The sequence below is a fragment of the Dunckerocampus dactyliophorus genome, chromosome 21 (genome assembly GCF_027744805.1).
Source record: "Dunckerocampus dactyliophorus isolate RoL2022-P2 chromosome 21, RoL_Ddac_1.1, whole genome shotgun sequence".
Lineage (NCBI taxonomy): Eukaryota > Metazoa > Chordata > Actinopteri > Syngnathiformes > Syngnathidae > Dunckerocampus > Dunckerocampus dactyliophorus.
In genome coordinates, this window is record NC_072839.1 from 10,058,696 (window position 1) to 10,075,274 (window position 16,579).

General features: G+C 41.6%; 1 long non-coding RNA gene across 1 annotated transcript in view; it reads left to right on the forward strand.

Moving 5' to 3' along the window:
• The window catches only part of LOC129173951 (uncharacterized), a 34,706-nt gene extending 18,463 nt beyond the window's left edge, over nt 1-16,243 (forward strand). Inside the window, exon 3 of the long non-coding RNA XR_008567332.1 lies at nt 15,755-16,243. This is a non-coding gene — a long non-coding RNA (uncharacterized LOC129173951). The remainder of the gene's footprint in view (nt 1-15,754) is intronic.
• The last annotated feature ends 336 nt before the right edge of the window (nt 16,244-16,579 follow it).

Genomic DNA, 16,579 nt, shown 5'->3' on the forward strand with positions numbered 1-16,579 from the left:
GGAGGAGGAGGCAGCCAGCCAGTTAGAGATGCATGAGGAGACAGTGGAGTGTCTGGGCGAGGCCTGCTACGTTACCGGACAACTGGAATACTCCACAGTGGAGTGGTGCAGCAGCAATGCAAACACTCCACTATAATGTGTGTGTGTGTGTGTGTGGATAATCCCCTTTTAGCGCTATTAAAGAACAGACGAGCACATGGCAGCCAGCATCTGACACCAAGTAGAGCTGGTGAGGAGATTAGCGCAAAAAGAAAAGAGGCCCTATTATACGCCCTGTTGCATTATTAAACACACCTATTTTATTCAGTACATATTTGTCTTGGTAATTTTTCTTAAGCCATGATAAAGCAGAATTAACCACTTGAATTAATCATGGGAACTAATGCTTTGATAGCAGGCGTGGGCCCTCACATGCAGCCAGCTGCACGGGGCCGGGGCCCTCACTGCTTAACACCAGAAGTGCCAGGCATATGCTAGTTGGGAGGAGGAGGGCCCCATAGGGTGGCCTGGGTGGGCAGGGAGGAGGTCCCCGTGGAGCCCTTCACAATGAAACACAATATCCTCCTCCTCAGACGCGTGCAATGACTTAAACACTCCATTGTGTGAAATATGAATGAGCTTCCCCATTGTCCGGGCGCAAGACAGTGTTGTCGATTAGCCACATGATTAAGCAGACGACACGGTAGGGGCCGGCGAGGTAAATAAAGGCCGCCTTCTGTCATTTCCTCGTCCCCAAGGGTCCCCCTCGCAAAGTTACGTTGGTTAAAGCCGATTGACGGGGAAAAAGTGATAATGTATGAGCGTGAAAACAGCTGAGCGGAGGGGAGATTAGTCCACGAGGAAGTGGCTGCGACGGGAAAAAGAAACATTTTAAAAAGTGTGTTTTGATGAAGCGCGCGGGGTGATTCAGTCATGCCCCGTGTCAGGTGTTTATTATCACATTGTTTCATTTGCATATGAAAAAAGACACGTCCAGGCCCTCCTGCTTCCCTGCTTGGCGATTGGCTGACCGAGCATCTGTGCAACACTGTTACAAACCCCCCACCCCCTTTTTTCACCTTGTAAGTCGAGTGCATGAACCCAGTCACGGCTATTCACGCGAGGCCCCGGCGTGTCAAACGGTTATTACGGGCGGCGTTAGCCGAGAATACAAATAGAGGCAGAGAAGCTAATAAGGAAAGGGAATACGTTGATTTAATCACTTCTCCTAATGAATCCATTTGGAGCAATATGTCACACACGCAGCACCGCATGCTATAACCGACAAGCCACTTAAATATTTACGAGGGTTTCTAATATTTTGGCTTTCTTATTTAGCAAATATGAATAGAAATGTTGTCATTAATATTATCAGTTATATGTGGGCCGTAATGTTAAGTTAGCATTCGGAAAAGTTGAATTTTTGTGTACCGCCGACGACTATGTATTATTTATGGTAAGTCAATTCATTTGCTTCATCTTGAATTTCCTGTACCCTCTGAAAATTAAAAGATATATATTATAACTCAAGAAAAACAAATATTTACAATTTGCTTTTCCCATTTTTTTTAAATAAAAAAAGCACCACCAAACAAAACATTCATTTTAAAAGTACATTACACATTTTAATGATTACTGATGCTGACATGATATGTACAGTATGCCTTTTAAAAATTCCATGAAAATATAAATATTCTAATAAAAATTTATAAAAAAAAAAAATTCAATATTGTACTACTACTACTACTACAAAATAATAATAATAATAATAAATAATAATTGTATGAAATTAAAAATATGCCATATTTTAACATGCATTTTTTAATCTGTACAAATATTCAAATAAAATGTGTCTTAATCGCACATAAATATTCTTCTTCCAAAATGTGACGACGTATTGACATGAAAAATATGCCATATATTTACATTTATTTTTATTTCAATTTAACATGAACAATAATATTATAAATAATCGCAAATGAATAATAATAACGATAATGGATTTGAAATAAAAATGCCATATTTTAACATGATTTTAAATCAATACACATATTTAAATAATTAATTGCATATAATTATTCTTCTAAAATGTGATAATAATGCTAATACATGTATTGAAATAAAAAAGCCATATTTTTACATTTATTTGTATTTATTTCAATTTACTGAAATACTAAAAATACTATAAATAATACAAAATAAGTCAATAATAATACCCTACTAAAATAACAAATATTTTAACATTTATTTTTTTTTTAATCAATACAAAAATTGAAATGAAACGTGTCTTAATTGCACATAACGCTTCTTACAAAAATGTGATCATATAAAATCATCAAATTTCACAATTTAGGTTGAACCATTTGCGTCCCGTCACTGCGCACATGAAATCCTCATGTGGTTGAGGACGTGCCTTTTGGGGAGCTCCATCACTTCACTGTTAACTATGATTTCCCCCTCTTTAATGATACCGAGCAGCTAACCTTAGCCCAATCTCCTGCCAGCATCACCCCCCCCCCCCCCGCACCCCCTCCTACATCCCGATGCGGGACATTCAGGTAACTAATCTGCCTTTAAATATGTCTCGAAGGAAGCGCGGCTAATTAGTATCGGAATTTACTGCCTTCACTTTTATTGACTTGTCCTACTTCTCCGATAATTAACTAATGAGCAAAGTAATGAGCTATGTCGTTCAGTCGTGCTGTTCAATTAGAGTGCGGAATCAATTATTGAAAATAGTTTCTGATGCCGGCGTGCGCTGCGTGCATGAAGAGAGGAGGACGCCAGCGAAGTGTCAAGGCCCTTGACCGAAAAGTCAGGAGAACCAGTCTGGCAGAGTAATTAAGGTGGAATATAAGCACCTTACGAGCGACTTGTTGTTTTTTGCTCTCCTGTTACATGCTGTTGACTACATAAAAACAACAAATGCTATTATTAATTTGCAAGAAGCTGATGAAACACGAGTGGAGCTTACAGCGGCAGACGCCGTTGATACATAACAAGAAAGCTTTGCAAAGCAGAAATCCCGTCGGAGCCTTAAATGAGCTCTCACAGTAAACAAACGTGTCATTGAGGCATTTCGGAGCTTTACAAAAAAACACCGGGTTCATTATAGAAAATTAATTAGAGTAACGCACTCCCAAGTGTTTTGGCTGATAATGAACGCGATTTCGTCAGGCCCGTTTAGTCTGACTCTCTTTGATAATTATGTTTACGTCCAAATCAATGCCCCTTGTAATGAATTATGTTCGGATGCATCGTGTGCTTCCGCTTTAACACTGCGAGAAAGTTTTGGTTCTCTTGGAAAATCATTTTTTTCCCCCACATTCTTATCAGTAACGTCTTAGCTTCACAACCGAAATTGATGAACACATGTGACGAAAAGTTTGACTCTCTTTTGGCTCGGCTCACTAAAAGAGCCGGATCTTTCGGCTCCCAAACGGCTCCTCAGATTTTTTTTGTTGCTTCAATTGATTTATGACGAAAATAGGCTATTGTATGTATTTGTCGGTGTCCGACTGTTTACAGTAAAACAACACAACACAATAAAATGTAAATGAAAATCTGCAAAACTAAAAGAAAAAGCAGCATTCAGGTAAAATTTTGAGTGTTTAACTCATTCAGTCTCAGCCATTTGTCAAAAGACAGCCCCTTCAGTACCGACAATCCTGACTGATCTTTCAAGGCACACTGAATATTCTGTTCTATGGCTATATAAACATGGAACCTACCAAAAGAAAGATTAGACGCCCGTCCTTCATCAGAAAAAAAAAGTTTGTTTCTACCTTTTTCCGTTCTTTAGTAATCAGCAGTAGAACATTGGTAAGTTTCAGGGAAATATCAGTTCCTGACTACAAAAGGGAGAAAACCGGCTTTTTGTTCTTACACACTGGGATTTACATTTCCACATCAGCAACCACCAAAGTCCCTTCACTTTCATACCAAGATCAACCAGGTTGACCTTGTCCTTTGTCTTTAGCAAGTCTACCAAACCCCCCAAAAAATGCTTCCTTGTCTTGTAAAGCGCTACAAGAAAGAGAGCAAAATAAGGGAGGCACTTAGACGTGGTCGTGTTTTGGCGGAATCAATATTCTATTAATATTCACAAAGCCAGGGGTCTGAGGCTGGTGTACGCCATTCAGTGCTGAGCCGATGTGACAGGCTCCCAGAAAGACGCTAAAGCGAAGGACGTTAAATTCCCCATGACAGCAACCTTGGAGGCCGTCCCAGGCACGCGTGGCTAAATCACAGAAATCAACTCAAAACACCATAATGGCGTCGCGTCTCATCATTATGTTTAGTGCACACTTCCCCTCTGCTTGGAAGGGCTTTACCCTTCCTGGTCGCTCTCCACGGTCAACGTGTAAGCCCACTGTACTGCGCAGGAGGATTACACTCACAGCGCATTAACCCACAGCATTATACATCCTCGATGCAGGTGCACAACCTTGGCGGGCTCACAACATGCATGCATTTGTATGGGCGCAGTATATAATATACAGTATCTGCGCAGTATAGATCCAAGATGACACATTGCTTTGTAATCTCCCGCGTCGCATACAAAATGTCGAGCTATATGATTTGAGAGATGGAGATAACACGCCTCCCTGTCAACTGTATTTGTTCCTCTGATTACATCCGCAAAAAAAGAGGAAATAAAACAGATTATGACACCACGGAAAGCCTGAAGCAAGGCCCAATGTCTTCTATTCCCCCCTTTTTATTGAAGCCTTGGCCCAACCTTATCACCATTGCTCCCATTTGAATAGCATTACACACACGCTGGCCAAGAGAGATGGAGATGTCATAAAAAATTGTATTGATTTTTTTGTTTTTTTGCGCTCGTCCTCATGCGTTAATATCATCAAACAACTCCCGTTTTAAGTGTGGTCTTGTGTGTGTATATGCATACCCCCCCCCCCTCCCCCACTCCCTTCAATATGTCGTAACTGATTCGTATGACGTTATCTTTTCAGAGCAGCATGACTGATCCTTCTGCATCTTGTCAGGCTTGCCCGACAAAAACAAGAAGAAGAAAAAAATGTAAAAAAAAAAAAAAAACGGGCTGTTTGACATGCACAGTGATGCTGTGCCAGGACTTGACATGCAAACGTGAACAGCGGCTCCTCACACTGGCTGGCCACAACAAGCAGGGTGCTACTGTCCGCATGTCAGTGTCAATTTCGCTCGGAGGTTCATAAAGCATCTATCGATGTCTGGAATCCAACGCGTCGGCGTTTTATGGATTCTGGATTCCAATCCCAGGTAAACCTTAAAGGGATTCTCTAATGCAGTGGTGTGCCGTCAGGGCCTGCAAAGCCTTCTCTGCTGGCCTAAACACGATCCGAAGCACTGACCAATTTGTTTGATGTTTTTGTCCGATCAGATTTCAGCTGGCCCAGGGCCTTCAGAATCAGGAGTGCTGGTCTGTGTCACTGAAACATGATTACAATGGGGCTGTTTCTTGAACCAGTCAGATTTCATACTTGCTTCACAGGGCCAGCTAGCAGGCGTACAGCAAAGTCGGCCTTATTCCGCATGATTATCATGTTCCGCCGCAGTTGTGCTTTGAAATCAACTTTGCGATCATACAGATTTTGTGCGGGCGACATTTTGGCCCTGCAACAGATTTATATTTCTATTATTTGATCCATTATTCTACTGTACTTTTTCCCAGGTTAAAACCCCAGTTTGGAATCGGCTCTAAATAAAACATGCAGCATAATATTTACTTGCAGTAACAAATAACCAATTGCAGGAGTGCCTTTGCACCCCCTTTAACACCACTCAGCACAATGCCCTGACACAAAGAGGCACCAACAAGGAAGTCAGCACAAAAAAAAATCCACAAAAAAATCCGAGGGGGTCAGCATATGTCCAGTCAGTGTACGACACCTTGCAAGACAACTGTCCCGAGCAAGCAGATTGGCCCAGGCCTGCGTGGTGCAGTTGTGTGCACGTAATGCGTAACGCCGCGTGTGTGTAAATGTGTGTTTGCTCACGTCAAGTGCAATACCACGCAAGTGAAGAAGGGGCAGGATAGCAGGAGAGCTGCATGGGCACATTTGGGTGTTGCCCCCAGGGGGTGTACACTGGGTACCGTAAGTAGCAACGTGACAGGGCTCAGACGCATTCTATTTTTTCAGGGGAGGGGGGGAGACGGGCGGGGGGGGGACCTCAACACAATAGAAGTTCACGAAATGAAGTATGAAAGATGGTTCACAGATTTCTCTCCTAAAAGTGTCATGTTTAAGACTTTTTAGCTTGTTTGTTGACTTGATGTGACAGTTGTGCATGTGCATGCTGGATAGGTACAAGGGGATGTCAGAAAATGTGAAAAAGGAACAAAAAAACGATACAAAAAAGACAGTAGTGGAATGCTGTGTGACATACTGCCATTCAATGGCTTTAGACTACAGCCGAGTGCAGGGGTGGGCAAACTGTGGCTCACGGGCCACGTTTCTTAATCTGGCCCAACGGGTTTTAAACCTTTAACATCGCCATACAACATAACCTACCTACTGCACCATGTGGGCATACAAATAAACCTCTGCTCACAACACTCATGCCAAAATGACACCCATGTATTCCCGCCACAAGGTATGCTGGGTAGCCCGTGGTACTCCCTCTCCCAACATGTCGCATTTTTGCTCGATTGCAAAATATGTTGAGGAGGACGTCAGGCAAGCGAACACGGAGGGACGTTAACATATTCTTGGAATCCAATGTTTAATTGTTCATACTTGTTCAACACGTTTAGTTGTTGTTCACCGCCCACGTCGTCGTCGTAGCTGATTCATGTGATGCGCTAACTTGCTGTGGGTGTGTTGTGTCGTTGCTTCGTTGCGCCGCGAGTAAGCGTGTCTTCCCGTTTGGCGACCACCCATATATAGACGGCCTCCGGTCAAATTTTTTTTAACCCAATGCAATAAATAAATATAGACTATGTAACGTAATGACTTGTTCATTAAGAATTAGGAATGTCTGTTATCGGCTTTTTTGCCGATAACCAATACGCCGATATTGTCCAACTCTCAATTTCTGATTCTAATATCAACCAATGCCGATATGTTTCACATCACATACTGTATCTCCTGTCATGGAAGGACTGGACTGAACGGGACAGGAAGTATTATGATTATTATTATTATTTATTGTGTATATTTATCTACAAATTTGACATGACACATTTTTACGTGCCATGAGAGCGATGTCCGGCATCGGTGTGATTCGCTGTCTAGCCAGCGATATCGAGGCGGCCACGCCGGCGCTAAGGTGAAAGTCAAGCGGCTTGCGAGGAAGTGGAGATTCAAGTTTTCGTTACCTTCTGTTATCATGGGAAACGTGAATTCACTACCGAGCAAGATTCACGAGCTAGCAAGAATCTTCAAATTTGTGCTTCGCTGAATGGCTAAGAGCTAGCATCCCAGAGGCTAACGTGAGGAGCTAGCCTACTTCAGTACAGTCAGAGCAGCCAGGAACAAAAGCCTGTGAAAAGCGTAAAGGAGGTGGGCTTGGACTACATGTGAACTGTGGTGTCATCCTGGCTATGTGAACACTAAAATGCCCATCTATACAGCATTTTTTAATATCGTTTTTCATTATTGGGCAAACATTTGATACCGATGTCGACCGTAATCACATTTTTATGCAATATTGGGCCGATGTTGTCAGTGGGCCGATATTATCGGACATCTCCGATAAAAAATGAATAAATGATGCGGGATAAAGCATATCAGACACTATAGTTCTTCAGTATTCTGCTTCCACCTTATACAGTGGAATTTAGCTTTTTGTCAGACTATGGAAAAAAACTGTCTATAGTGTCGCAACTCTAAAATAACCACAATTCATTCTTAACAGAGACTGAGTCACCAACGTGTAGATGCTTTGCTTTGGCACTCAGTTCTTCACTGTAACCGAGATGGTACTACATCTGCCGAAAACAGGGACATACGAAAACCGAGGTTCCACTGTACCTTGTGTCTTAAATTGGCTTGTTTTTGTCGTTGGCTACTCGATTTTCCCTGAGGTCGTGTTGCGCATTCTCAAGGATCAGGTTGTTTGCTTTGTTGTGACGACAATAATAATAATAAGAAGAATAATAATAATTAGTATTAGAGTGATACAACAATCATTCAGCCAATGCCAGTGTCTTACTGAGTGTTCCACCTCCTGCACCAGTCGCTGATCCATCCAAAGTTAATCACTCCAAACAGTGTCACAATTAGTGCTGTGTGGAGACAAACATCCATCTCCGGGTCTATCTATCACTGTTTTTCTTTTTTTTTTTCCCCTGTGTGGTAATATTCCCCAATTAAAGCATTATTGTAGCCTACTTCATCAAGGGCTAAAGTAATCAAGATTAATCTCAGTGAGCTGACACGCGCTGTTTGCTAAGGAACACACAGAACAATCGCTCTGGGCAAGCATCATTAGGAAATGCAATAAAATTGGGCAAACTGATTATATTTCCAGAAGTGGGGAGCAAAATAAAAACACAATTTGGGGAGGGCTTGCAATTATTGCAGCGGCAGCAGCCATTAAGCCCAAGCAACATGTTGTGTATGAGTGTGTTTGTATATAAAGGTGGATATGTTTGCAGGAAAACCAAAAAAAGCTTTGTTGGATCCTCTTTTTTTTTTTTTACCCCCCCATTAATAGCCACTTGGATAAACAAATGTCACACCTCAAACAGATGCCGCTAAAAAATAATTAAATAAAATGAGCTCAATTAATTACGTAATGACTATCACTGTGACTGATAGCACCGTGTGTCGCATCTTTAGCGTAATGCAGGGTGGGCGTGGCATCTGGAAAGCGGAAGTTTAGCGAGAAAGTTTAACAAATGCAGTGAAACTTTTTTCCTGAATGTTTTTTTTTTTTTTTTTTTAACGTTTCCACCTTTTTATTGGGGCGGAAACTCACCGGTTCGTAGACTTTCATGGCTGTTGGGCAGGCGGAAGTGCAAGCGTAGTGCAAAACAATAGTATTCCTAGGTAATAGTGATCCAGATATACTTTGGCGCTTTGGCGCAGTCGCAGTTTGACTGAGCAGAAGTTGATTAGTCATGCCTGTAGTGTGAGGCGCAAGGATGATGTCATGAAAAGGTGTAAGAACGACAAAAGAGTCAAGAGTTTTTGTCAAAGAGTGATTAGTCATGCTGTACTGTCTGTCTGTCTCATGGTTGGTGAGGCACTGACTCCAATAACCCATTCAACACCAAAGACGTAGTTACACGTTTTTATAATCCCAAACACCCGATCCCAACAACGTATTTATACGTCTTTTACGTTTTTTTTATTTTGCAAGAGAAGCCAAAAGAGTGGATGACGCAACTTTCCACTACTGGATTTCACTTCAGAGCAATTTTAAGCCATAAAAACGGCCACAAGGTGGCAGAAGTGAATTTGATAAGAGCTTGGAAGAGGTCACGTGGATGGAAAAATCACACATGGCAGGAAGGAGGAGGAAGGAGGAGTGTAGCGTTCAGAAGGTTCCGCATTGTAGGGAAATTTTAAATCATGCGCGCACACGCGTGCACACACATAGTTCCTAATGTGAAAAATATAAACATTTCATGGTGTTATATTTGTAAATAAATTGTTATTTTGATGTGAAACAACCCCTTTTTTGTGTTGTTTATGTTGGTGTAGTTGTTTAGATATTTGATCCGTCACAAAAGCAAAAATGATTTTGAGTGACAGTTATGCTTGGAATGTATCTTTTTATGGTATCTTTTTACGTCTAAAATGGCCGGTACTGAAGGGGTTTTCTTTGGAAAAATGGCTGGGATCGAATGACTTAAAACAATAACAAGATACTTCTTAGTCCCATTCATTGATTTTATTCACTGAAAAACATTTGTGTTCTTATCTTTATTTGTACGTGAAGTACAACATTTTCCAGTAAATGTTACTGACGATACTTTGTTGTAAAAGTCTGATCACCTTCTGTTGAGCGTGGGTACACTGACCTGCTACTCTATATGGGAATACGGCACAATAACATGTTTGTGTTTATGTTACATGTATGTGTGTGTGAATAACTAACAAAATACACACAAAAGCACATATTAAATATGTTTTATTTTAGTAGTATTTGTTGTTGGATGATTCACACCTGCCACTCTGGATTTCTGCATAAATCCACACGGAGGATGCATGCTTGCCTACGTATGTGTGCCTGAACTCAATAGCTTTAGCCGCCTGTGCAATCTGTTTATGTCATTCATGGCCACTCAGTAGTGAACAATACTGTGAAACACACACTGTGATCTGCCGCTTAGCACTGAAACCGTTTTAAATGCTTATTAATCTTGCCTGGGGCCAAACTCTTCTTCTTTTTTTTTTTTTTTTATCCCCCACGCCCACCCCACCCCCGAACCCCTCGCCAAAATAGGATGAAATGAATGAAAACACATTGAAATATGAGAAATACCTTATCTTATCACCTCGTGGAGGTAATAATATTGCATGATTCTTTGTGGAACATTCCATGAATATATTTGGAATATTCCCTCGCCTGCGTGGATGCACGGCAGAATTCCGGCATCACAACAGTCTCCCAATCAACTCTGACATGGAGAGCTACATTCCATTCCTTTAGATTGGATGAAGGAAGAATAATGAAATGGTCTACTGGACTTTTCCCCCATCGCAACATGCATTACTGTTGCTGACAATAGATAGAGGCTACAATTGAACATATGTGATAACTCCTACAATGCATCCCACCCGGGTATTCTACTTGTGTACTTCCAAGCGAGCACCTGCAATTTGCATGCTATCTACAAAGTGCAAAATCAATGGAAAACATGCATGTTGCAAAATTATAATCAATATCCTAAACAAAAGAAGGTGACCTTTTTGATGCACCGTGCCCTTCTTGCTTCTGATTAACCTTAGCACCCCGTCACAGCCTGTAGACCTCATGAATTATAAATGCATTTTTATTATCACGATGCAGTTATTGAAGGACGTCGCATAATGCGTGGACTCGGTGCTGTCCGTTAAGTGTTGAAAACCCACGTTTGCAGACAAAAGGTACAGAAGATCTGAGTATACGCAGTTTAAGATTAAATACCTGTAATAGCGAGGAGCTGTCAAATGATTCAACATTTTAATCAGATTAATCGTTTTTTAAATTAATCATGATTAATCACCATTACCAACTATGTCTGAAATATGCCCATTTTTACTGTATTTAATGAACAGAAAGATAAATGACAGGACAGGCTTATGTATATTTGTATGTATTAACAGCCCCAAAGGAACTGAATATGTCAATCAAGCTAAAAGATAGCCCACAAGTCTCGAAATCTATTTGTCTAAAGAGGCAAGCATCAGGCAGAAGTGGTTGGAGTTGCTGACTACATTAACTACCGCCATTAACGCGTTATTTTTTGACAGCCCTCCAAAAAAGATGGACCGGTGGTCCTCGGAACACTTGAAATAAAACTGGAGTTTTGTGTTTACGGCCCAAAATGAAGTTTTTCATTTATGGCAGCATGTGCGTTACCACAAAATGAAACAAATAAGTATTTTTCTCCTTTATTTTGGATATTTCATCTTGCTTGGAGTTCTGTTTTCACCCGCAACTGGCCTGGCATGCTTTTTAAAGCATTTTCAGGAATTATATTGCAACTCTGTTCCTTTCCCGGAGGTGATGTCCATGAGATAAACATATTGTTTTCACCAAATGACGGAAAGAACAGCGAAACTCGCCGAGAAAATTGTGCGAAAATTCCAAACCAGAGTGTTGCCATTAGTGTGTGGAAGTTATAAAGACCCTATAGTTTGATTTTGTTGGCAGTTATTTAAGATAATTTAGTAAATATACCGTCTACTACTTGGCTTTATGAAAATGTTGGCAATAGAAGTGAATTATTTGCATTTGTTGGGTTTTTGTGGCAGGGAAATCACAGAATTAGCCTTAAAAATGAAGCCATGGCCAACACCGTATTAGCATCATTATCATCACTTGCACAAACATGTCACCTTAAAGTTATGCAGGATTACTTGTGTACTGCTTCCTGGTGTGAGTCAACATCGCTTTTTTTTTTTGCTCCAGCTCCTCCATGATGAATGTGTTATGAGTCCTGTCACTCTCTGATTTGCTTGGCCAAGGACAGAGGTTGCTTTTGTACTTTTATCTCCCAGCAGCTTATTGTGCGTATGTAGCCGCATCAAAACAGCAGTCATGTCTTGTTACCTGGCAACCGTCCCACTAGCCGGCTAAGGCTCCTGTTCCGGCACGGAGAGCCAGTTTTAATCACCTAGCGAATATCCAGCGCTGAAAACAGACAGGGCCTCAGCTTAATCTTGTTAGCACGACGAGGCCGTTTTCAGATATCATTGCTAATCAAATCATCCCAAAGGCTTTAAGCCTGTGGGTTATTGTTGGTGGTAGCAGTAATGTTGGATGCAGCTAATGTGTGTGTGTGGGGGGGGAGGGGGGGTGTTGAGGCTAGTGTCCATGTTTGTTTGCTGGATGCACGCATGTGTGCGTTCACTGCATTTCTCTGCAAAGGTGTTGCTCAAAGCTCATGCACCCCTCCCAGCCTAAACACCTATATACATTGTATATATAGCATATGCACACACACACGTCTTCTCAAAAACCTCATCTTTTGCTTCAATTTAAAAGGCTCCCCCACTTCTCCCAGTAGATAACCTGCATTTTTTTTTTTTTTTTTTTTTTTTTTTTTTTATAGCCCAGAGCCACTCGTCTGCACCCACAGAGACTCCCCAACCCAGGGCCCAAGAGAGCCCGCACAACAGAGAGAAAAGGAGAACAAAGACAACCTGCAAAGTCTTAAAAAGTTAAAACATGTACTTTGATAGCCTCGGCCTACCTATTGCGGCGGCGCTGATGCCACCCCAGGGAGGCTGACAGCACCGCAGAGAAAGAAGGAAGAGAGGGGAAGAAGTGGGCCACGCCAAACTCTTCTTTTTCGCATACAGTGCCTACACTACGCTTACATGTGCAAAGATGAGGGGTTCGTTGCTGTTTTTTTCCCGCGTACTTTGAGCATTAGCATATCTGTCACTGAACGCTGCACTGTGAGTGGAAGCCAGCACTACTCTACACTGATCCAAACCCTCATACAAGTAGTACTTCTGCGTACGTACTGTTACAGTGGAACCTCAATCATCAAAGGCTTCTGGAAGTAATGTACATAGTTTGGAATTTGACCAAAATTAGTGGAAAATATGCCTATAAAGTTGGAATAACTGCCTAGTAGGATGTCACATTTTAGCCAGTTGAGCCATTCATTGTGTGGGTACACTTGGCAACACGTATCCCAAATATAAAAGTAACTTTTTCCGCGTAGACAATCGAAGTAAATATTGCAAGTGTCGTTCTCATGTAAACTACACATCATTCTCAAGTCGGCTCTACTTGATTTTTAAGAACGATTTTTAAAAAACATCCTAAGTAACATTTATTAGCATATTGCTTTACCTCATAAAACTTCACTTAAAAATGTGTCGCTATTTTTACTCAGACTGTGCTTGCAAGCTATTTCACTTTTGTGTGTATTTTTGCTTTTGCTTTCAACCTCGCGGTGCAGGTGGTTTATGACCGTCTCTCATCTTGTGACGTCTCTTGTACGATCAACTGTGCCAGTCGATCGCTCGTTCTTTAGCACAAGTTTTAAGTGAGCTCACGAGTTGCTCAAAGAAATCGCAGGAGGTCATTTCTCAGTATAACAATCTGACGCACGGTGTCATTTTACAAAGAACACTAAAATCGTCGCACAGCAAATTAACACTCAATAATAATAATAATAATATAGGCTACAAGACAAGTACCAAATACAAGTTTAAAATAACAGTTATTTTAACTTTTACCCACAATGCATTGCTCCCAGCAGAGCAGGTCATTGGCCGACGGCAGCCATGAGTGCCCAGCAGCCATGCCTTGCGGGCCACCAGAGGGAGCGTGTGAGTGCCTCTAACTTCGCCATATGAACTTTTGTAGTAGATTTCACTTCTAGTCTCAAAATGTGATCTGCTGATCCTACTTAAGTAAATGTTACTGAAGTATCATTATTCTAATGTGCATAACAAAAACAATATACAACATTTACTACCTGATACTAAGTAAGCACATTAATATTCTTTAAATAAATGCATGAACTACGGTTTTCTCACATGGTTTACATGTATAACTAAATTAGCATTTACTGTGGGAAAAAAAAACATTTTTTCCAGTGTGCTTGCTACTAATATTAAATATTATTATTATTATTATTAGAAAATATATTTGAATTAGTCGTTCTCAGATGATATTGAATTATTAGTATTTTAGACTTATGTATTATATGTACACAGTATATCTGTCTATCTGTTACTATTTTTATAGGAATGGTGTGCAGCCAAGGCCAGCAAGGCCTTCTCTGCTGGCCTTAACGCTATTAGAAGCACTGGACTGTATTTACAACTTCAATTCTCGTGTTTGCTCCGTGAAATTGGATGAATTTATTCCCGGCAGTCTATTATCGTCATTTCATAACTCTCTTGGCTGCACTGCTTCCAGTACCTATGTGTGTATGTTGGATTTTTTTCGTCCAATCATATTTCAGCTTCTGTGTGTTGCCATATTAATGTCTTCTGCCCAGGGCCTTCAGAATCAGGAGTGCTGGCCCATGTCACTTTAGTACTTTTAGCTATGGAGCTTTTTGAAAAATTAAGTTGATTATTATGCCAATTGAGGCCCCACTGAAGGCCCAGGTACATGATACAATATTGCTATTGTATTGTTATTTTCTTCTATGGGAATTTTGCTTCATATCAAAACAAATCAGGTTAACCAGCAGACCTTAATGAATGTGTCTCTCACCGTTTGGATTGGAAAAGTATATTTTAGTGCTAGTAATAGTAAATTTGCCAAATATGTTCCATAAGTCTGTGCATCCAGCGAGTTTTTTCCCCCTCCAAAACCTGCCTTTATAGCAGATATATCACTTTACCTATAGAATGACTGGGTTGGGAAAATGTCCACGTCAAGGTTTTATTACATCAAACCTGATGATGCGTCCTAAAAGCCTGCTTGGTAAGTATTGGGCATGACCACAGGTTTGCCTCCTGCAATGTGCAAAGTAGCACAAGTGTGCACGACACATAAGCAGACACTCCAAACCCGCCTCCTCCGCCTCCTCCTCCTGCTCGTGTTATTAGATTTGCCGGCTAATTTTCTCTAAGGGTTCGGTGTAATTAATGGACCAGTTTAGAAAGGCCAGTGAGACCACAAGCCGCCGTCTCTGTGCCTCTTCCTGCAGTCACTCATGAAGGGCCCCTCCAAAGACCCCACTGGGCTCCTCGCACGCACAGGAGCCAGGGTCCTGTCAGTCACATGCCCACCCGGAGACTGAGCCCTGTCCATCAGGGAGGGAGGACTAAGCCTGGCTGTGACCGCATCCCCCTCCCCTGGAGTGATTTCGGGCCGTGCTCATTACTGCCCATTTACATTTCATCAGAGGGCTAGCTAGCCTTGTGCTGTTAGCACCACTAACTCATTAGCACTAAGGAGGGTAGGGAGTGTGAGGTGTGCAGTTAAGGCCCGAGGCGTCCACTATCTAAAATACACCAGAGGGAGGTTGCAGGAAAAGAGCACAGTGGCAAAGCTGCAAGACAGAAAGATTTAGAAGTGTTTCTCGTCTGAAAGGGGGGGGAAAAAAGGCTTTGTGCGGTGCTTTGATAATCCTGTGCTTTCCTCTTGTTGCTGTGTGACTAATTCTTATGCTAAATGGACTTTCACTATCTTCAAGGTACTCAAAACGCTTTGACACATTCACACGACTGATGACGCAGCATCAGGACCAGTTTGGGGGTTCAGTGCCTTGGCCGAGGATCGAACCAGCAACCTTCCGTTTGGAAAGCCCACCGCTCTACCACAGTCCAAGGTAGCCATCGAGGATGTGCATCAATCCCCATGTGCAGACCCCGGTGAGTGCGACAGTGTGAGAGGGGAGGAGTCAGAATTCCTCTTAACTTCCACAGGAAAAGACAGCAGAATGGAAATGGAGAGGCCGCGTCAAGCAATCCGAGAGCGAACACGGTATGCCTGCCCTCTTCTGGTCACCACCTCACCTTCCATGTAGTTTTCCCACAGGTGTGGTTGAGTGAGGTCGTTGACTCGTCAGGTGGAGGTGGCAAATAAATAAATAATGTATTCTTTTTTTTTTTTTAAATGAATGATTGCTCCACCCCTAGCACCAAGCAGACCTGCACACGCAAAAAGCAAGACGAATAGCACAACTGTATTATTGCCGCCTGTTATCACGCGGGAGCTTAATCATTCCAATTAAAATTGTTTGTGCGGCGCTTATTGTCCAATTCCCTTGTCAGAAAAATATAATTTCATATTAGGCACCTCATTTTCCACGTGAATATTAATCCAATATCACTCGAAATTACATTTTATAGATATTCAAAAATGTGATTAAACAATGCTGCGAGTTCCATTATTAATAAAGCGGGGAGTTGATGATGAGGGAAGTAAAAATGTTTGCTGCTGTTTCTTGACAGGCTGGGTTTCTTATCTCGTTAGAGGACGGGAATTGGCTGCAAATGAGTGAGTGCATATTGATAAT